The sequence below is a fragment of the Rhagoletis pomonella genome, unplaced genomic scaffold (genome assembly GCF_013731165.1).
Source record: "Rhagoletis pomonella isolate Grant_MI unplaced genomic scaffold, Rhpom_1.0 Rhpom_scaffold_00007, whole genome shotgun sequence".
Taxonomy (NCBI): domain Eukaryota; kingdom Metazoa; phylum Arthropoda; class Insecta; order Diptera; family Tephritidae; genus Rhagoletis; species Rhagoletis pomonella.
The window spans coordinates 33,169,648-33,192,893 of record NW_023458561.1 but is presented as its reverse complement, the minus strand read 5'-3'; positions in this window follow the sequence as shown (position 1 = coordinate 33,192,893).

Sequence of the window (23,246 nt, the reverse complement as noted above, 5' to 3'; positions counted from 1 at the left end):
CGCTTTTCGTTTATTTCTGAACTATTTATTTATTTTTATTTTTATTTTATGTATGTACATATGTACATATATTCGCTTCCGACCGGTTACCACACAAAACATTTTTCTTCCACCCATTCTTTTGTTAATTGTTTTATTTATATTTGTATTTCCCCCACAATCAGGCCACACAGCTGCATCTGCTTTTAATTTGTCACCCTCTAGAAAATTATATATTCAAATATCAACGCCCAAACTCTAATATTTTTAAATCGTGTTCTATTCATTTTAACATACTTATGTTTATTACCTTTTCACTGCTAATTTTCGATTAATATATTTTATTATTAACAATTTTTGTTTTAAAATTTTCACTCAAGTAATGTTTTGTGAGAATTTATTATTTTTAGTTTGCTACTAAAATATTTATTCGTTTAGTAGATTAAATTATTTTCCGTTAAACAAAGAAACCCAGTGCACTACTGGTGCTTTAGGTGTGGCGCCAAAATCACATTTATCACTGTTCTTCCTCGAATAAATTGTACGTTTCGAACTGAGAAAAACCCGAAACAATCGCCACCACTGCACAATTTCAACTGAAAATATCTCAAAGGTGACGTGCCTTTAAATCTGCTCCGGACTCTCTGTGGCGAGTAGGTGAGGCACATGGCACAAATACGCTCAAATATGTATACAAATTCAAATTTAGTTTATATATTTGACTAAGTATACCTACGTTAGTATGTGTCTAAGTAATTAACTATGTACGTATGTATGTATGTATATAGACGACTTTCCGTCACGATACCCGTACTCGTGGGTTGATTGTTCCAACAATGCGATTTGTTATTTTCTGCCCATTAAATTCTCACATTCACTCTGTCTTCTGACTCTAAAAGTATGCGTACATATAGACAGGCAATGAAACTTTCAGTGTTGCCACGGAGAAATTTTGTGCCAACCAAAACTTCCTACCAAAATTAAAAATGTAGATAACATAACACTTAGAAAAAATAAAACACAACTAGTATAATAAAAACGAATTAACTACGCATAACAATTCATTTTACTGTACAGACTAATACAATTGTATAATTGTAATCACTCCAACCTTATTCTCTTTAATAAGTTAGTCACTTTGGAGGGCGCCATGTTTAAAATTTTAGATGAAGAAGACAATCGTTCCCCAAAGTGTAGCAGTCTGCTATTTATTTCACGTGGGATCCACGCTTTGCGCGACAGTCAGCTTCGTTGCCTTCAAACCCTTCATGTCCCGGAACCCACCACATGGTTAAGTTATTGTGAGCTTCCAAGTGGTTCAAAAAAGTTTTACAGCTTTCCACAAGCCTGCTGCCATTTTAAAAGCGTCTAAGGCCTTTAACCTGCCTGACTATCCGACATAATATTTACTTTGGCCCCATTTGTCCTTCTACACAGACTTCGATTGCGAAGACTATCGCCTGGAATATAGTTGGGTATGTGTAAATTGGCAGACTATCTGGAATTTTTGTCCAAATACGCCTGCCCCAGTACTCTCGTCGTCCATCTTTGATGCGTCGGTATACCATGCTTGGGACCTTTCGCCAATCATAGTTATTATCACTTCACAGCAGTCCCTTTCAGGAATTCTAACCTTGTAGGGTTTGTAGAAGGATAGCTCGGGACTATCCATGAATGGCTTTAGAATCTCCAAATGACCCCGAAGATCCCATCATCATATTAAGCAGTAGTACAGCTCTCCAGCAGCTCTCAAACAGAATAGGCAAAAGAGGAATCCCTGTAATGACACCAAGATCATACGTTGGACAGGTGCCCATAGCTCCTGTAATGGCCCACGCGGACCAGTCGGTGCAGCTTGCTTAAGGTAGAACCCGCCTTTACTTGCATAGCTTTTGGTCACCAGGCCTGTACCGCACATGTGACAATGGGTCTTACTACCGTATTAAAAGACCAATACAATGAAGTCTCTGTCAGGTGGACAATGGTGGACTTCACCGTTGAACTTGTTTAGGTTGCTAAAATGTTTGGATACACATATTTTATATTTTATATTTTTCGCAAATAACTATTATTGTCACGGAACCAACCAAAATCCAATCTAGCCTAGCAATCTACCAAATGAAAAAAACCGACCAGTTTTGGTAGGAAAAGTCCATGTTTGGCAACACTCGAAACCTTTCTGCATACATATATATGCATATATGAATGTATATTTACATGCATTCACTCATGGTTGTGTGAGAACTGCATTATTTTATATGTATAGAAATTTTTCTCATCTTGATGATGCTTATGCGAACATACATACGTATATTGCTGATAGTTCGTCAAATATTTTTAGTTTTGGTATAAATTCGTAAAAGTTGTGGTGATTTCGTTTTAACCAAAAAATATCGTCTTTTGATTGCTCATTTCTCTTTCCGTGTTCGATTCTAAATCAAAGGCAAAGGGTGACAAAATTTTGTCTTCGTTTGTTAAAATGTCACACTCTTCTAAGGCAAAGAAGCACATTCTCAGCGCTGTGAAGCTTTGTCAGGGGAAATGGTTGCCCTGAAAATCAGTTGGTTATTTAAAACGACAATATTATGAAATGCGTGAGCTAGACAAGGACTAGAAGGCATAAACATGCCCTTTTACAGGGTTGAGTGTAACATTAAACGCGTTTTGCACCGGAGCAGGGCAACATTTTTTTGGAAGAAACGAAATCACCATTAGATTATTTAGCAATAATTTTAGAAACTATTTACATATTATCTAGACGTGCGCAAAAAAAAAAACTTTCATTCAGTCAAATGCACTATGTACTAAATCATACTTTCAATTAATTATTGTCAGAAACCTTTTTTTGAAAGAGGGGATTCCTCTGCCGAACTTCATCGATCACAATTGAGCATCTGCCATATGGGCCAGTTTTTAAGTGCCAGTTTAAACTCGTAAACTGCGTTTATATTGAACATATGGCTGATATTTGATTGGCTAATCTTAGTTTAAACTAGAAAGCTCAAGCGTTTAAACTAACCCACAGCCATGCACTGTAGTAGGGAGTAACTAAGCCAAGTAGATGATTTTTGAACTTAACTGTAGCAAATATTGCCTTAATGCTGCATTCAGGCTTTGACATAATAACACATATACATACATACACCTCAAAACACATATATACATATACACACATACATATGTACATACCTGCTTGCATTTGTAGAGGTATGCACTAGATGTAGTATTTGCATTATGCCCTTACCAACATGTTGCACGACATGTCTTTTAGTTAGAATGACGCATGCTTCGGGCTCTAATATACACACCGTTTCACTTGAACGGGCACATTATTTTGCTTCAAGACCATGGACTTGAATAGCGATATACCTTTTTCGCGTTTTTTCTGCGCTATTTTTCTTTGATTTAATTATTATACCCGAGCGCACTTGTGCACAAGGGTATTATAACTTTGTTCACATAACGGTTGTTTGTAACAGGCAAAACGAATCGAGATAGATATAGACAAATGTATACATAAATGATCAGAATGAAAAGAGAAATCGATTAAGCGGTGACTGTCTGTCCGTCCGTCCGTCCGTCCGTCCGTCCGTCCGTCCGTCTGTGCACACGATAACTCGAGTAAAAATTGAGATATCTTAACGAAACTTGGTACGTGGACTTCTTTTGGGCATAGGACGGATGGTATTGAAAATGGGCGAAATCGGACAATAACCACGCCTACCTCCCATATAACGGTAATTTTCAGAAATACGAAAAGTGCGATATTTTAGTAACTACTAAAGATAATTCACTCAAAATTGATATTTACAATGAGTTTTAGACGAAAAATAAGAATATTAAAAAATTTTGGCAAATAGCCACGCCTACTTATGGTTACATGTGTATATCTTGGTAACCGCTGCACCAATTTCTTCCAAACTTGGCACAGTTGTTGGTCCTGCTACAACATACCAAATGGCCGAAAATTTTTAAAATCGGACAATAACCACGCCCACATCCCATATAACGGTAATTTAGAAAAATACGAAATCCTCGATAAATCAGTAAATATTAAAGCTAATTTATTCAAAATTGATGGATGCAACAATTTTTTACCAAGAAATACGCTTATGATACAATTTTGGAAAATGGGCGTGGCACCGCCCACTTATGATCACATATATGTATCTCGCTAACCGTTCTAGCAATTTGAACCAAACTCGGTATGGTTATTGTGCTTGGCACATTAAAGCAAAGCGTTGAAAATTATTGAAATCTACTAAAATTACGACCGCTTTTCATATAACGGTATATTTCAGAAATGCTTGAAACTGCAATATTTCGAAATTTAAGGACGCTAATTTACTTAAAATTTATACACCCCGGCATATCGTGTAGCGGTAGCTTTCGGAAAGGTGGAAAACATATATTTAATAATTGCGCCGGGTATTTAATGTTCGGCTCCGCCCGAACTTAGACTTTCTTACTTGTTTTTCAATTGAAATAAGTTAATATAAGAATTTTCTGGAGTATGTAATTTTATAGCATAGTCGATTTTAGTAAATAAATGTGCAAGTTGGAAGCAGCTACAAATTACCGTTGATTTCGCAAATTTTTTTTACTGATGCTCTTCCGCAAATTTTTATTTTTTTTCATAATAAAAAATGCGAGCATGTGAATAAAAAAGAAACCAAAAATACTTATGTATAAGTTCATTAGAACCAAGGTGTATTAAACAAGGTGTGATTGACAATTCAGTGCGGCTCTCTTTTAAGGTACTCTAATGTCAAAAAGTATAAACAAACGAATTAACCCTTAGTGATGCATGTATCTTGTCAGCGCTGATGCCCTAGGCTTTTATTTCGATTATAGTTTTGTTTTACTTACATTACCTGGAATGTATATATTTTGTGAACAAGATAAAACAATTTGTTTATAAAATAGGAGTTTGGACATCAACAAAGAATGTATCCTGATCGCGTACTATAACCTCACTTGTATCAGTAATTTCGAATGGCATTGGGACTGCGCCTGGGTATAAACGAGCTCGTTTGAAAGTGCTTGATTTGGACGGACAACTAATGAAATCAATTTCCGTGAAGTGGTTTTCACAAACGCGAGATGAATTACGTAGTACAACAATGAAAATTTCAGATATGGTCTTATTTAACTTAAATACTTTGTTTAATTTTTTTTCTGACTTTATTTCAGCTTTGAATAGTGCTCTTGTCGCCATATTCGAGTGCTTAGAGTACCTACTGGCACGGGAGATCTATGGTTCAATTTCTGGTCCCAGCAACTCCAAAACAAATAGCGGTCGCTCCTCGGCAGACAACGACGAACCCCGCCGAAAAATGCTTCTTGGGAGGTGGAGTATACGTGTAGATTTCTCCATTTGTGTCGGTTTAGCGCCACACATTAATTTATTGGAATCACATATGATATCGACTGCTGAGTGGAAGATCGACCTATCTCGGCAGCCAGTTCGAAAACGCCCTACCTCAAAAAACTTTTCAAGAACGCCCTATTTCATAATTTTATTAAAAAACAACCTATCTCAGAATGCGGTTCAAAAACGCCCTATCTCACTTCAAAATGTATTGAAAATATGCTGATATAGGGCGTTTTTGAATCGGCAGCTGACATAGGGCGTTTTTGAAACGAATTCTGAAATAGGACGTTCTTGAAAAGTTTTTTGAGATAGAGCGTTTTCGAGCTGGCTGTCGAGATAGGTCGATCTTCCACTCAGCAATCGATATACTGTTCGTCCCCGAATAAACTAAGATATAATTTTAAAACTATGTATTTAGGGGTTCCCTTAAACTGGAAAAAGCCTTGCAAACTTCGAAAAACGCTAAACTTTCATTGGTTAGGTCAAGATGTGAATGAAATAAAAAAAGAACCGGTTTATTTGATATTCGAAATATAAAGATTTCAAACGACCCCCATAGATATCCAACAAACCGGTGGAAACTGGTTTTGAAATACCGAGTCAACCACCCTATTATTGGTCTCCATTAACAGGTCTATTCTGTACGTTACCGAAGATTTTGTAACCGGAAAATTTTATTATCAAAAAATGTTACCAGTTCTTGTCACCGCGATTCTAGGTACGTTGGTAATGCAGTTAAAGTATTCAGCAATTCAGCTATGATGAATTGTGCAAATTCTGGCATTGCATATTTCACGGGGCAATACTTTGTTACCAGCTTATGAGATACAAGAGTACACAGAATGCGAAAAGGGTTTAAAAATTTATAGGAACTTTATTTACCGGTTACAAACTTTTTATTACCAGCACAGAATAGACTTGTAAGTGTTGAATAAATATAACCAGTGCCTTGTTTTTGTCGGCCTAAATATGTAGTTTGCTTTTACCAACTTTTGAATTAGAATATCTAACACACATACAGATACGTGAATCCCATATTCATACACAAATGCACCCACCCTACAGTAAATCGCGCTAGTTCAGAACTAGCGCAGAACTAGCTCTTTGGGAGGCGGTACTGGTTCTCGATCTGTGCCAACGCAACGCTTTCAACGGCAATGGCGATGTCCAACGAAGTGGAAATTGCCACCTTTGCAGAACCTTCGAACTAGTTCTGAGCTGGTTCCATTTTCGACAGTTCTGGGACAATACGTTTTTTATGAGAAAAAAATTTAAAACTACTTAGATTTTTGGACACATCTGTAACAATAAGTTTTTTATGAAAAAAATTGTGATTATTCGTTTTTTTTTTATATTTTGTTAATTTTTTCTGTTCTTTTTACAGATTGCATTTTATTTAATTTTATTATTCTTAAATTTTATTTATATTAAATTTGATCACTTTCTCTTCAATTTGTAAGCGGCACACCACCATTTTAATTTATTAAATCTGAAAATCACAACTGCAATTTGAACTCGCGACCAACGATATTAGAGTCGGAGGTCTTCCAGCTGAGCTATTTAGTATTGTACGAGAAGTGAGAATTTGTACAGTTATGTACTTCTCAACAGGGCGGAACTAGCACACCAAAAGTTTCAATTGCCCCTCTCTGTAGCCGTTTTGCACTAGTTCAGAGATAGTTCTGAAATGTATAGGGCGGAACCAGCGCTTTAACAGACTGTCTGTAAATTTTACTGCAGGGCACATACACTCACCAACACACAAAAAGTACAGAGTTGTACATGAAGAACTTTTTTTCACACAAATCCTATATTGGTACATTTGTACCTATGCCGACCACTTATGTAAGATCAGAGTACTCGGTCACATGAGTGTTAAAAATATATATATTTTATTTTTCTTGTACGGCCACATGGTTTTTAAATGTTAATTCAAGGTCCGCTTTTTTCTATTCAGTTAAAAAATTAGTTTCGTCTGTATGTAGATGCTGCCTAATTTCGTCAGCCACGACAAGTATCTTTTGTCTCAGGACATGCACATTTGCAATATCTTAGCCCAAGTCCATCATAATTCAATGTGTTCAAAAAATAAAAATTAATATATACATTAATTAATACATTTTTTTTTTTCTTAAATTGCAGGTATCTTCGATAGTATAAGTCTAACATAATTTGGAATATGAACCTTTTTTGTAGAGAATCGAAGTAAGCTAAGAATTTTTTTTGTTTACACTTGAACTATGATGGACTTGGGTGAGCCTAAGATTTTGACCAAAAATTTTCATCTTTCACACAATTGTGTTTAGAGCATAATGAACCATATTTTGGCTATCATCAATCAAAATTCTAAAAAAAAAACGGAATTTCGGCCCACGCTAATGCACATTATCGATCGGAGACATTTCCTGGTAGTATACGAGGCATTTCGTTTGACCCCACACGTGAAAATCCCACGGCGGAGCTCTGCGCCGGCCATGGTGTTGGCCCACCTCTTCCAATCCATTTATTGAAATAATTCATGATTTTTTCCAAGAGCAAACCAAAGAAGCGAACTGTGTTTCAGTGTTTCAGGTTGTACTTTATAATTGCCTAATATTTGACGCTCTTTGTGTAAAAACCAAAAACAAATTAATAAATTGCAATCGATTTCGTCTGTTCGACCACCACTGTTCGATACAAACAAAATGTAGAAGATTTGGATAAAATTATCTACATATGTATGTGAGTTAACAGCAAAAAAAATTAATATCCGCATAAGTTGATACCTACAGGGTGAAATATTGTATACGACCTTTGGAAGCAAACTATAATGTCACTTTGCATACATTTCCAGAATATTAACTTAGAGGATAATACACACGCATACAGACAATGCATATACATACCTACTAGAGACCTGCACGAGCAAGTAAAAATTGAACACGTTAATAATCGCCGAGTATAAATATAAACGATGCAAATATTTGAATTTAGAAAGCATCGTTTGGCTTGGTAGCAAACGGATATTTTTTTCATATCATCATTTTCATATGAGACGTTTACGATGAGCGAAGTTCGATTTGAAATACTTATGTGTCAAAACGACAAAACTTAAAAATTTATTGAAACGTGTACGCATTAGAAAGAAAAATTGCACGGCAAAATCGCGCGAATATTTCGCGATTGGAGCAACAGATTTCTGTGACGTATGGAAAAGCTTTAAACAAATTATAAACTCCTGCACGTCTGAAATAGCACATTTATATAGGACTGAAGAATATATTTAGAAAGCTAAAGCTTGGATGCAATTTTATTTTACATACGTTCTCACCACAATTCTCTTTTATAAAATATGAACTATAAAATTTAATAAATAGTTCAATAAAGGTTGTTTTTAAAATTTATTTATTTTTTCTTTAGCCGGAAAATTATTAAATCTTTTGATTTATTTCATTATTAATGGCCATATCTCATACATGTGTATTTTTTGCAGTTCGCTTAACTTTTTTCCCACGTGACCCAAAATACTAATCGTCTGATGCTCTGAGAATCAGCATCATGTGAACGATTATACGATTCCAAACAGGCATCGCTTTACTCATGAAAATATTACTAGTACTCGTACTCATACCATGCCGGAATCACACGTGCAGGTCTCTAATACTACCTATTGTCCGACCGAAGGTTCGGCCTGGTTTCGGTAGTCGGTCTATTCGTCTGATTTTTTATCTTCGGCCGAAAATGTCGAACAATTAGGCAATTTACAAGGTGTGCATTTGTCACGAAGTTACATTAGGTCCATTCAATAACTTTTCCAGTACGTACATGCAGCGAGAGCATAAAAGAAAAATAGAGAGTAAAATTGAGAGAAAGAGAAAATTTTCAGAAAAAGTTATTGAACGCAATACTAGTAAAAACTTGCAACTTAAGCCATTTTGTTACTTTATGATGGTTAAGTTTTGGCGCACAATTTTTTATTTAATTGGGAATAGTTCCCATCGTCATAAAAATAAAAAAAAATACAATAGATCTAAATTTTTCATCCATATTTTCATTTCACTAATTATGTTTCATCAAATCATCCTCTTCAACAGTATGTTTACGTTTAAAATTGAAACATAACCTTACTTTTTGACTCCTGCAAATTCCTGCTAGTAAAATTTTTACTCGCAAGAATTTGCAGCTCTCGCGGGTAGTTACGCTCTCGAATTCGCTCTCTCTTGCAAATAATTTTGTTATTGAATGCATTTCCAGTAAAAACTTGCAAGTACTAGTAAAAATTCGTAACAATTTTTTGATATTGAATAGACCTATTATTTTACGACTGTGGTTAAAATTTTGTCGTTGTTTCGCATCTCTAAATACCACTTTTGAAAATGTAGTGACTATATATTTAAAAAAAAAAAATACATAAAAGTGATACAATTGGGTTTTGCTGTTATTTTGTCGAAGCTTGGGCGCTATTTGGAAGTTTTTCAACAGAAAAAAGTAATGTGTGTTTTGTAATGTGTGCGATAAAAAGCTTACCCTGGGAAGTGAAGCGTCAAAAAAATAATCTTGAAAAGGCATTTCCAATTGCATCCTTCACAATACCAGGAATTTTTAGCTTCTGTGGAAAATGTATGTTTGTAAGGTTTTCCTTTAATTTAAAAGAATAATAAAAACTAGTGAACCCGCATGGCGTTAAGACGCCCAAATTGAATTTCAAAAACTTAAATAATATTCCCAATATAAGTCAGAGTTATAAGAGATCCGAGTGTCATATTTCATCTAAAACCGAGCGGCCGTTTCTGAGGGAAGATAACTCTCGCATAGTGAAGGTTTTTAATTTCATCAAATTTCAAAACACCCCATCAAAGTTCTTAATAAAAAAAAAAAAAAAAGCTTTATCGCACATCTACTAAGGTCTTTAATTGGACCTCTTATTTTTTTAATTCCTTTTCAAAAGTACTCTCAAACTAAAATCTGCTTAGTTCTCTTTCGTCTGACATTGTGATACACATGTGATGAAATAATTTGAATTAAATTGTTCGAACACATGGCAACCCTCCTAAATAAAGTTTAGAAATAAAGACTTTTCAAACCCATTTCGATCGATACCAATTTTTTAGCCGACTTCACAAAAAGGAGAAGGTTATCAGTTCATCGGAATATATATATTTAGTATGTATGTTACCGCATAACTTTGGACCATGTTAACCGATTTTTTTTGCATCGGAAAGGTGATACCTCAAGGTGGTCCCATACTAATTTTGTTTAGATCCGATAATTGGATCGTGAAGAAATTAATGACAATCTTAAATTTTTATATACGAATTCCAGTCGGACTTTTTTTTTAGCTTAATAACTCATCAAACTTATTGGATTTTTTTTAATGTGACTTTTTAAATACGTGGCAACCATCCTTAAATTCAAAAAGTTCAAACTAGAGATATCTTAACATTGCTTTTTTTGTACTATGGAATTTTTATATTTCATATACTTTTTGTATTGGGTAATTGAATTAGACCTTTCAAACTGGTGGAAGCCCTCTCCAAAAGTATCGCCATAAATATTTTAATTCACCGATTAATAAAGTGGATATTGACTTTTCCAACATGTGGCAACCCCGCTAAATATGGTTCAGGAGTAAAAAAATTTCAAAACCACTTCGATTGATACGCATATTTTAATAATTAATTTAACTTATTAAATAATTTGAATTTAACTTTTTAAACAGCCCTCTTCCAACATCTCGAAAATATTTTTTGCGTTCAAACTAAAGATTTCGTATTACTCCTTCGTTTGACATCTACATATATTTTGATAATTCATATAACTTGTGTATAAGTAAACTGAATTCGACATTTCAAGCAGATGGTAACCCTGTTCAAAATACTACTACTATCTGAAACCCCTTTCGTTTGACACCCATTTGGTGATACATACAAATTTCTCATACTCAATTCCCTTAATTCAAATAACAGGAGGAAACCTTCGTATAGTTTATTTAAGAAAAAAAGCTTTTCAAAACCATTTCGATTGATACCCATTATGTGATATTTGATTTATTTTTTAAATAATTTTAATATAATTTTTTAAAATGTGGCAACTATTTTCAAAAAAGTAAAACCTTATTGCATATCTGCAGTCCAAGCCACCTCCCTTTGTTACGAAATAAAATATCACAGACATTACTTTTAAAACGTAAAAGTTTATTTTAATAAATAAAATATATTATTATTAATATATTTTATTTTAATATTGAAAAGTGCCTAATATTCGGCTTCGGCCAAAATTCCAGCTTCGGTCGGACACTAATACTTACATACATACTTAAGTGCATAATTTTCGGCGAAATGACTGGCGTTTTGTATATTTACGTGTACCTATGTATGTATATACGCATTTACGTGTACGTCGCACTATCCAGCAGGTAAAGAATAATGTTATTGATGGGTGTGTATTTCTTTTTCTTACAAAGCTATTAATTCAAAAACAGGTAAACACATTCAAAACTTCATAAATACATACTTACAGTGTGCAATGCTGTCAATGCAATTTGTCATTTAACAGATATTATTGCACATTAGTGTAACGGTTAAAGCGGCTACCACATATTTCAACAAATAATTGAAATGTATACGCCAAGTTTTTTTTTTAAATATGTATTATTGTCTATAACTTCACATTGGGCGTATTCATAAGACGTAGCTTGTCGTTGTCTAACCGTTGACTGTTTGTCTTCGTAACGTACAGTTGGGTAGTTCCGCTCAGCTCAACAGTTGGCAACTTTCCGGCATTTTTTTCCGTCCTAAAATTTTTTCGCTCCCTGAACTCAACGTGTTGTGCAAGTCGAATTTATACAAGGTGGTAGCGGTTGAGCAAATACAACAATCTCATGTATTTTGAATTGCGGGTGTTATGTCAAATCTCAATTCGTCCCAAAGTTTACATGTATTTTGTTTTTGCTTTTGATGGGTGTGCTGCCAAATCAGTAAAAGCTAAAACAAAATAAAAGTAAGGCGGAGAAATCAGCTGATCTTACAACGCCACCTTGTATAAAATCGCCTTGGTATTGTGGTTAACCTAAACAGCTGATAGAAAAGACTTCCGCCGTTTATATTAAAAAAAAACTTTTTAGCGGCATTAAAACTGCTCAAAATTAAATTAAAACTACTATGAGTTTTATGCAAACATCGAATTTAGAAAGAGTTTATGTTTTGATCTGTTAAAAGTGCTTTATTTGCATATACAAATAAACATATTGTACAAAAATGTATAATTCTATTTCACATAAAAGCTACACTTTTTCAAGTAAATTTGCAAAAAAAAAGCAACACGGTGCTACTGCTAAGGGAGCGGTGCGAGAGAGATAACTGTCAGTTTATCGAACCTTTAATTATGGAATCATGGGTTCAACAGTTGCCAACAGTTTCTTAGCAGTTGAGCTAAGCAGCTAAGTCTTATGAACGAGCCCATTATTATATGTTTTCGAAAATTTACTGCAGTATAAATCTCAAACAGTACCATAGTATAAAATTTCGGATCATAAAATAATTACTCACAATTTCTGTTAGCTTTTAAATTTGGCTAAATTAGGCTTTTGGTATACCTAACGAAAGATGCAAAAGAGTGTAAGATAATTTGCGAAAAAATGCAAATAACGCATTCACTTCGCACCTTAATGATGAAGCAATTATGAGAGAAACATCATCTGACCTAAGTAAATTTCCAACGAAATGATATTTGGTTTGATCGTTTAAAAAAAATAACAATCCAACTAAATGCAAAAATATACGTACATACACACATATGTACTTACTACCATGATAAAAATATAGTAAGGTAGAACCACTGAGAGTCACTTTTAAAATTCTTGACATTTCCAAACAATTTAATTTTTAAATTTACTCACAAACTCACACACACATTTTCATTTTCAATCTCAAGCAACAACAATTTCGAACAATTTCAAATTTTTATTTTCACTTTTATATGATTTTAAAATGTTGGCAAACTTCAAAAAAAAATCATGGCCGACAAATTGAGAGAACGGTTCTACCTTGCTATGTTTTTATCATGCTTACTACTATACTTATAAACCGCAGGAACAATTTAAATTAGTAAAATATTTTTGATGTTCAAACAGACTAGCTCTCGGTATGCGTAATATTTGCGTTAATGCAGCAGAAAATATGTAACTGCTTCTTGTGTAGCGCAGCATAAAATCTATAATTGGGGGTCTGTGTGTAAAAATTAACATTTCTGGCTTTTTCACGACTTTTTTGACCATCTCGGGGCCTGTTTAGTACTATTTAAGGATTAGTTCGGTATCATTTCGAGACTAGTTCGGGACAGTTTCTGGACTATTTCAGCACCATTTCAGAGATATATCATATCGGGACTAGTTCACGATCATTACAGGACGATTTAGGGACTAGTTCTTGAGCGTTTGAGTTTAGTTCAGGACTATTTTGGAACTATTTCAGGTTCATTTCGGGAAAGTTCACTACTGGTACAGGATAGTTCACGATCATTTCGGCACTAGTTCAGAAACATTTCGATTCTAGTCCGAGATAATTTTGGGACTAGTTCAGGAGCATTTCGAGCCTAGGTTGGAATCATTTCGGGACTTTTCAGAAGCACTTCAGGACTACTTCAGTACAATTTTTGGTCCAGTTCGGCATCATTGCGGGGTAGTTCGAAACTAGTTAGAAATGGTTATAAAAAGACGAGTACTGGTCCTCACAAAATGAATAAAATTAATGTTTAATTTCTAGCCTCACCTATTTAGACATTTGCATATAATATTTCATGAGTACCTGTCATGTGCTGGGGCGCAAGCACCTCCCCCCCTAAATTCCAAAGTTTCATTGTAAGTTTCTTTCTATGCATTTCATAATTAATTTCCAATTCAAAAAATGTATGCAATGACCTACAACCTCAGTGGTATTGACATCCATTTCAGTAGCTTTGGTAGACGGCTTATTGTTACTCGATAATTTTATCAAAGTGAACGTCCTTTTCTGCTTTCTTTTATAAGTCTGATAAACTATGTTTATAAACAATAAATTGTAATAATTCTTTAATGATTTTTGATTAATCATATCGGTCATTTACTTAAAAAAAAATTCAATTAATTATCATTAATATTTTCTACCTAGTTTGTGCTTGTAATTTAGGTTTATGTATGCTTAGATTTCACAGAAGTTTTGTAGAAAAAACAAATTCACTAAAACAATTTATCGATTTGCAGAAGACCCTCGAAGACTATTGTTTAAATAAATAAGTAATTTTATAACACAAAAAACCGACATCAATTCTCATGTAAAACTTTAAGATTACCGTTAATTTATTTATGAACCGATAATCGGATTTAAACCAAATTAGGATGGGACCACCTCTCTTTCTCTTAAAAAAGAATTATCGAAATCGGTCATGCGGTAACATACATACAAAAATAGTTCTGGTTTTGGTGGACGGCTTATTGTTACTCGATAATTTTATCAAAGTGAACGTCCTTTTCCGCTTACTTTTATAAGTCTGATAAACTGTGTTTATAAACAATAAATTGTAATAATTGCAAAATCGATAAAATAAATCGATAAAACAATCGATGAAAATATCGGTATGAAATCGATAGCAAAATCGATATTAAAATCGTTAAAAATATCGATAAGAATATCGATAATAAAACCGATAAAAATATCGATAACAAAAGCGATAACAGTATCGATAGCAAAATCGATAAAAAATATCGGTAACAAAACCGATAAAAATATTGATGACAAAATCGATAAAAATATCGACAATAAAATCGATTAAAAAATCGACAAAACAGCCGATACCAAAATCGATTTAAAAAAATATCGATAACAAAGTTGATAAAAATATCGATAACAAAATCGATAAAAAAAATCGATAACAAACTCGATAAAAATATCTATCATTATATCGATAAGTTCCGAAAATATCGATAACAAAATCAATAACAATATCGATAAAAAGAGAAGTGAACTAATCTTTAAAGTGAAGTGATTAGCAGTGTGCGCCACCACTCCGCAGGGCATGGGTTCAAGCCCTGGTCAAAGCAACATCGCAAAAAAATATAGAAAAAAATGTTTTTTTCTTAACAGCGGTCGCCAGGCAATGTAGGCAGGCAATGGCAAACCTCCGTGTGTATTTCTGCCATGAAGAATAGCTTCTCATAAAAATACAATCGCCGTTCGGAATCAGCATAAAACTGTAGGTGTCTCCCCTTTGTGTAAGAACATCAAGGCGCACGCCACAAATCGGATGAGAAGCTCGGCCAAACACTAACATATGTATAAGCACTAATCTACATATTATTATTATTATTAACAATACGTCGTGAAAACTGCACAAGGGAGTTCTATAGTGTCAAAATATTTTGTATTGTAAATATTTGCTATTAAACAAGTATCTAGCAGTAAATTCAAGTATTAACATCATGGCGTATGCATATGGGCGTGCAATATATTTACTTATCCGTCGCCTGAATACGAAATGTTTGCAGAGTTTTTTGTTTTAAGTAAAGGTCGTTTCCTTTGTAAGCAAAAAAAGTTATCAATACACACATAGTTACTTTCGCTTTAAGGAATAAATTGTGTAACACATTTATAAATATACTTGAAACGAGGTCAAGGGTGCAAGTGTTGTTAAAAAAAAAAATGTAAAAAATAATAAGAAACATATTTTCACACAATTTAAATTTGCTAGGCAAGCAATTATGCACATCACGTAGATGAAACCGATGCGGGTATGTGAAAATTATTAATGACTTTAATTCCTTATTTCTAGATTTTACATTGTAAAGTTTCAAATATAACTACACACTGTATTTATCACCCACTAGCGGTGTGGCCAGGATTTCCTGAGGGGGAGTGTAAAGTAAGTTAAAGATTAAACGCACAATAGCTAAATGCGTCAAATGTGCGTATTTTTTCATATATGGCCCATTCTTACCGTTATATATTTTTTATCCAATCGCTTATTCAGAAAATTTTCAATTTGGCCAATTTCAACAGCTGATAAAAGGTAGCAGTTTAATTTTTGAGGATGCCAGACGTACTGGTTAAATTTTACAAGGAAAATATATTTTCTGATTTAATTAATGAGCCACACACACTAATATTTTCAGACCGGCTAACAGTGATATTTCATACCCGTTTTGTGTCCATAATTTAAAAAATTAGTATATTGACATAAATTCAGGTTTGCAGGGGTTTGTTTTTAGGTCGCTGAATACGAATCTGAAGTCAAAATTACAAAAGCCAAAACGGCCGATTCAATATGGCGCCTAAAGTCTTAGACACAATAATTTATGTTAAAAATAATAGTATGAACTGTATTTGTATGGTACAAAATTGCGTCTTAAACAAAAGGTCGGACACGGTCGGGTTCAATATTTAGTATTATAGTTTAAAATATAATTATCTTGAAATAAACATAAATTTTTTATTGATAGAGAAAATTACTTATGACTTTTTTTTATTAAAAAATTCACTTGAAAATTTCATTAAATACTAATCAGTTGAACATATTAAAAAATTTTAAATTATACCTTACTAGCAGACCCGGCGAACTTCGTCCCGCCCAAATTTTTTATTTTTTTACGAAACTTTTTGGTCCAACATTTTCACCAACAATTCACGTTTTTGAAATTCTCCAACGGTGCAGCATTTCATATCACGGTTATTCGCAAAACCAAATAAATTTGGGAAATTTTGTCCTCTTCACTCCCTGGCGGCAACAATGACCCGGTTCTATAGTGAATGTCCTAGCAGCTTTACGCATTTCTCTTTCGCATCGCATTACAGAGTAGCCGCCACCCCCCTGGTATATTTTCGCACGTTGGTCTTTTCGGACGGTTTGAAAAAAATAAGACTTATAGGCTAACACAAATTTTGCTTGAGAGTTGTAATGGTTTCTATTCTAAACCAATTAAATGACAACTGCAATTTCTGTGTTAAAATTTCCATATTTGTGCATTGTTCTTGTTGTTGCAAGTCAAATATTCAATTTGAATTGTGTTTGATTTATTTACAGTGCATATGGTTTTGCTTCATATTTTTTTTTTATGAATACGAATTAGAACACGACGACCACCGACTTCTGCCGTATAGCCCCTTACTTTTATTTTAAGCAGGGTTTTTATGTTTTCGAATTTTGTATTAATTTGTAAATCCATTTTTGTTATTTGTTTTTTTTTTAATGATTTAAGTACTAATTGAAAAATACTCCAGGCCACCGTACTTTTTCTGACGATGAAAGGGTGGCACAATTTTTGGGACCTTTTAAATAGATCAAAAAAACGGTCGTCCGAACTCGTAGTACTTATAAAAAGGTATTTCGTCATTAGGCTGAAATTTAAAAAAAAATGTAGTTGCGCCTAGGCCACACTAGAGAAGTGAAACTTACGTTACATATCTAGTTTGTCTCATGACCATTATTTATACATACATATGTACACATACATTTGCATAAGGTTATAAGCAATTGATTCCGTCCCAATCATTTCCATGTGCAATTTCCGTAGAATTTGCTAATTTACTCCCAACCAACCAACCGCCGCTAAAGAAGTTTCACTTCAAAATAAATCAGAAGTATGAAATGGTATTGTGTTATTGAATGAAAAGTCAAAAATAGGAAGGAAGGATCTATCCTTAATTTCTTGGCAACGCCACTGTCACCTACTTTTCCTTTATATTTTAGTTACTCGTTTCGTTACAAATGCCAAGAACTTATCGCAATAGCTGGTACTGCACCTAAAACGCCATTAACAGGCTGCAGCGACCACATTTAGGGCCGTTTTCTCAAGTAACCTGTAACTCTAAAGCTGACTTTATATTAAAGGTTGCATTTAAATTTATGATTGTGTCTAAATAAAGCATTTTATTACCCATTTTAAATTGGTTTACAACCAAGAAACATACATCGTTAAAGAACAGACAAAGTAAATGCTTTAAAGTTAAAGGTTACTTCAGAAAACGGCCCTTAGACGATCAGAATACATACTTATCTAGCGATTTCGTACCCCATAATCCAAAAGCCGATTTCCAAAGGCACCATTATACCGACATACATAAATAAATATACTAGATATGGATAGATGCTAAAATTATCATTTCTACAAAATTTATTTGATTATCTCATTTGATGTCTAGTAAACATCACCAACTTGGCGATAACAAAAACATATGCGCTTATACTAATTTCCAGTTTCTAAAATTAGATTTGCAGCAAGGATGAACGCAAAAACAAAAAAAACATTTCCTTTTAAAGAAGTAGGGCGTTTAACTATTTTCAGATGTGCAATGAAATCAAGGCTCGAATGCTCTTTAATTGCTTTTTTATTTATCAGATCTATTAAAAATTAACTACCTAACTGCTGATATTTTTAGATTACTCCTTTGCCACATACGGGTATTTCAGATGCCCATTGGGAGGCAAAGTTTACTGAACGCCATCCGCAGACGCATTAATCGCCGATTGGAGTGTGTGTGGCTTTAACCAAAGTGCAACCGTGTTGCGCTATTTTTACACGATGTAAACAGCAAGCATATATTATAACTATGTAATATGTACGTACATGCATATCTACCAGACTTTATGCTACTACAAATTTACAAGTCTACACTTAACTGCAAAAATCTGCAAACAAGAAGTAAAAGTTAAAAGATTTTATGAATTTAACATATATACAATACAATATTTTTTATTTTAGTATTAAGAAGGTTATCAGTAAATATTATAGATTTTGGGAACATGTGCTACTTTGGGCACAATATATAATTGAGATATGGAGACCCCCGTCGATCAACCGAATAAGCTGGTATGTGTAATTGTTAAAGTTTGTTGAATTTTTATAATTTTTGTAATGTGCCAAACATTTGTAAAAAATTTATAAACATCAAATAGACAAAAGAGAAATAACCAAAACTGGTCAAAATGTCACTTAACTTAATCAGCTGACCACAAGTGTATGTCAGCACCTTGAAAAGAAATATTCCCACCAAAAATCTACTCGCTAGGTGGCGCTGGGGTCGGGATATTCCTAAAAACTGCATTTACTAGCGGATTTGGCTCACATTTAAAACATATGTTAGCCAATCGAAAAAAAAATATATATTTGGACTGAAAGGTGGCGCTGTGACCGTGATATTCCTAAAATTCCTATATACTGGGAGAAGAATTGATATATTCTTCTATGTATTTGTGGAAGTATGTACGTATCTATGTATGTGCCAGGTTTCAGCATAAACGGATTGACAGCATCGAATGAAATTTTCATAGAGTATTGCCACAACACCTGGGCCTATAATAGGGTAACAGAAATTTGGATTCGACAAGGGGCGTGGAACCTCCCAAAGGCGTGAAAGTTTTAATCAGCTATAACTTCGAATCCATTGGCCACATGAACTTGAAATTTGGTATGCAAACATATCTATAGTAGGTGCTTATACTTAGTAAGGTATATACATATATATATAAATATGTTTGTAAAAGGGGCGTGGCACATTCCATAGGCGTGGAATTTTTAATCAGCTATAATTTGGGAACCACAACTAGCATGAATTGGAAGTTTGATTTGAAGACATACATATCTATAGTAGGTGCTTATGGTAAGGTATATATAAAAAAGAGTTTGTAAAAGATACATATATGTATATTAATACGCTACAATGAAATGTTGAAACCCTTTTTTAGAGGGATCGTTCGCTCGATTTCAGTGAAACATATGTACACAGTTTTGAAGAATATAACTTCCTGTAATCCAAAACGTTAACTTCAATACGTAGGGGGCGCGATATCTGACATTCATTCATACAAAAATCTGAAAACCAATATGGCTCTAAAACCAATTTTGCTGGGGAACCGAAACTTGGAACGAACTACAAATTGTAAATACTCTACTTATGCCGGAAAGTGGTAGGCATTGGAAAAGGAGGCGTGGAACCTCCTGTACAAACCTAATTTCTCATATCGCTTATCCCTGGAACCGCTAACGTTCAGTAATTCGACACAGCTACATACATATGTTATTAATGTCGTACTTATGGCGAATAGTGGTAGTTATTGGAAAGGGAGATATGGATTCGATACAGTCGCATCAATAAGAATATAAAGGGGCAGGCATCATTCGATTGGGAAACATTTTCTCCTAGATTTCTAAAACACATTGAATGATAGTTCTTTTTTTTTTAATTTTTTGGGGAAAAAGTAAAATTTTTAGTGAAAATTAACATATAGCACAATGTTTGGAACTTTGATTTTTATGAGTTTCGTTACAGACTGTCTTGGATTTGTCATCTCTGATGAATATTTATAGGTACATCGTTTCATCCAAAGCCGGTAATTATTCCAATAACAGTTCACTAAATAGGCGCGCTACTAGGGATGCAAATTTTGGGGAGTAACATCGATACATCGATGTTTCGATGCATCGGAAAAATGAACATCGATGCTAAAACACATCGCCAGAAATACATCGATATTTCGATGGTTTCCGATGTTTCGAAATTTGTTATTAAAATTTAATACTTTTCAATTCCAACTCTCTGTAATTCAATTATTGCCTTTATTTATTTACCATTCCTTCCCTATAAATGGAATAGAAATGCATGCCGTCGTAAGTTCGCAGAGCCTAAAGTTCCAAGGCCCAATTTCGTTGAAATTTCAACGGGATCCCGGTCCTTTTTTAATGACTAAGTATGCATTTTTAATATCGAAAGATAAGAGTAAACTCGAAATTTCTGGATGTTCCTTTTAAAAGAATAAATATTAAAATTCATGGGCAGTCAAAAAATTTTAGGATGTGGATGTGGATAGGAATTCGATGTTAAAACATCGCTGAAACCGGCATCGATGTATCGACAATTTAGCGATTTTAGGAAATTGTAAACATCGATGGCAAACAACGAATTTTGAACCGATATTATCGATGTTTCAAAAATATCGATGCATCGTTTGCATCCCTACGCGCTACGAAGTCTAGCACAACCGAGTCTAGCTGGCAATTATATTTTGCAAACTTCTTCTTTTCTGGAATTTTGTCTAATAAATTTCACTTCTTCCGCGCTAAGGGGCTATATGTACTCAGATTTTTTCCAAATACTGTCAACTTTCCTAACGCGTAGAGAAACATTAAAATCTTCCAAATCTTGGACCCTCAGAAACCTGCAGCATATTTTTCGCATCAAATCCAATTTTACTAAGAGAAATAAAAGGAATAAATCTTTTGTTACACTTTAAAAAATCTTGTCAGGTTGGTTTTCCATAAAAAGGTGTGACAATAAAATTTCTTTAGCCTAAATTCTAAATCTCCACTGAATTATATACCCACAGTTGCTAAACAACGTAATAAAAAACTACTTAAAAATCCCTTAAGCATTGCTTCCGGTGTAACTCCACCTTCCTTGCCAGCGAATGGGTTTGCCGTTTGCCGTTTGCCTTTTAGTGCCAACTGTATGCATTAAAAGAATACAAAAATAACTGGATTTATTCGCACGATCATACCGAATGGGAGTTGCAAATATATAAAGAGTGGTGCGGCGTTGAATGCAACTCCACTAATTTAAAACGATAGGCGATTCATGTTACAAATATGATCCAGTGCACGGACTTTACCACTTTATTGGTAGATCTGCCAACTTTTTAGCTATATAATATTTCCTACCATTTTTACCAACAAAGGCTAAAAGTCTACCAATATTTTGCGGAAAGAAAGCAAAGCTGTTTAAAAGACATCTTGTCATCGAACACACCTTAAATTAAATTTAAAAGTTATCTTTGACGGAGAATAATTGTTTAATATCGTTTTCTTTTCTCAAAATAAGGTTGTATTTATTTTGTCCTGCGCCAGGGCTGTCAAGACTTTGTGTTATTTTCTTAGCATCTTTACAGGCATATTGCGTGGTCTGTCTTTAAAATGCTGTACTCTGATAACATTGCCAAAGAAAACGCCATAAGTCTTCATCCTATTAAATTAATACAGGGCCCGTAAAAGGGTATCCGTGATGGATTCAAATTTTATACGAAATTTCTTCGTAAGCATTTAATTAAATTTAATTGGAGTCAAAACAGCTGTCATTCTATTTAATTCGATTCGAATCGGGTTTCATTCGGCAACAGATGCTGTGATTCGGGATAAGTTTTATGTAGTTATAGGTTTTTTTGTTGAATATTTTATTCATGTGAAATACATTTTTGTTGTACATATATAAAAATACAATTTATCACAAGGCGAATTCATATTAGGTGATAGCAGGAGTACAAAAACTAAAATTACACTAAACAAATTTACGCGCAATGCCAGTATTTATAAAAAATTTATAATGTTGACATTAAGAACCACGGCTGGTAAAACCATCTTTTATGAATTCGCCATGTTTTATCCTATTTGAGTAAAACCTATCTGATATTCTTTATTTTCGAAAACCTACCAACTTTTACCTATTTTTGATTTTAGTATCTACCAATATTAATTTTCTAGGAGTCCGTGCACTGATACGATCAGCAAAAAGGCATACATACATACATTTATGTACGCATGTGTGTAGACATGCATGTAAAGAAACAAAAAACCAGGAAAAAATATAAAACAGCAAAAATGTAAATAAACATAAAAGCCACATTCCGATGCTGCACCAAAGCGATGCACACATTAAAACACATACGCATACCCAGCGAAAAACACGATTACCTCGGAAATAAATGTGGAATCCAAAAAGCGCTTCCCCTTTCGCCATTGGCGGTAATGGCTTGCAGTCGACTTTGCATTCCACGTAATGGGTTAAAGAAGCGAATTACAGTTTAGACATTCGAAATGAATACCTTCTAGTAAGCGTTCCCAACACAAAATCTCGAAACACCTAAGTGGAACCGTGTTCCTGAAGGTACTACTTAGAAT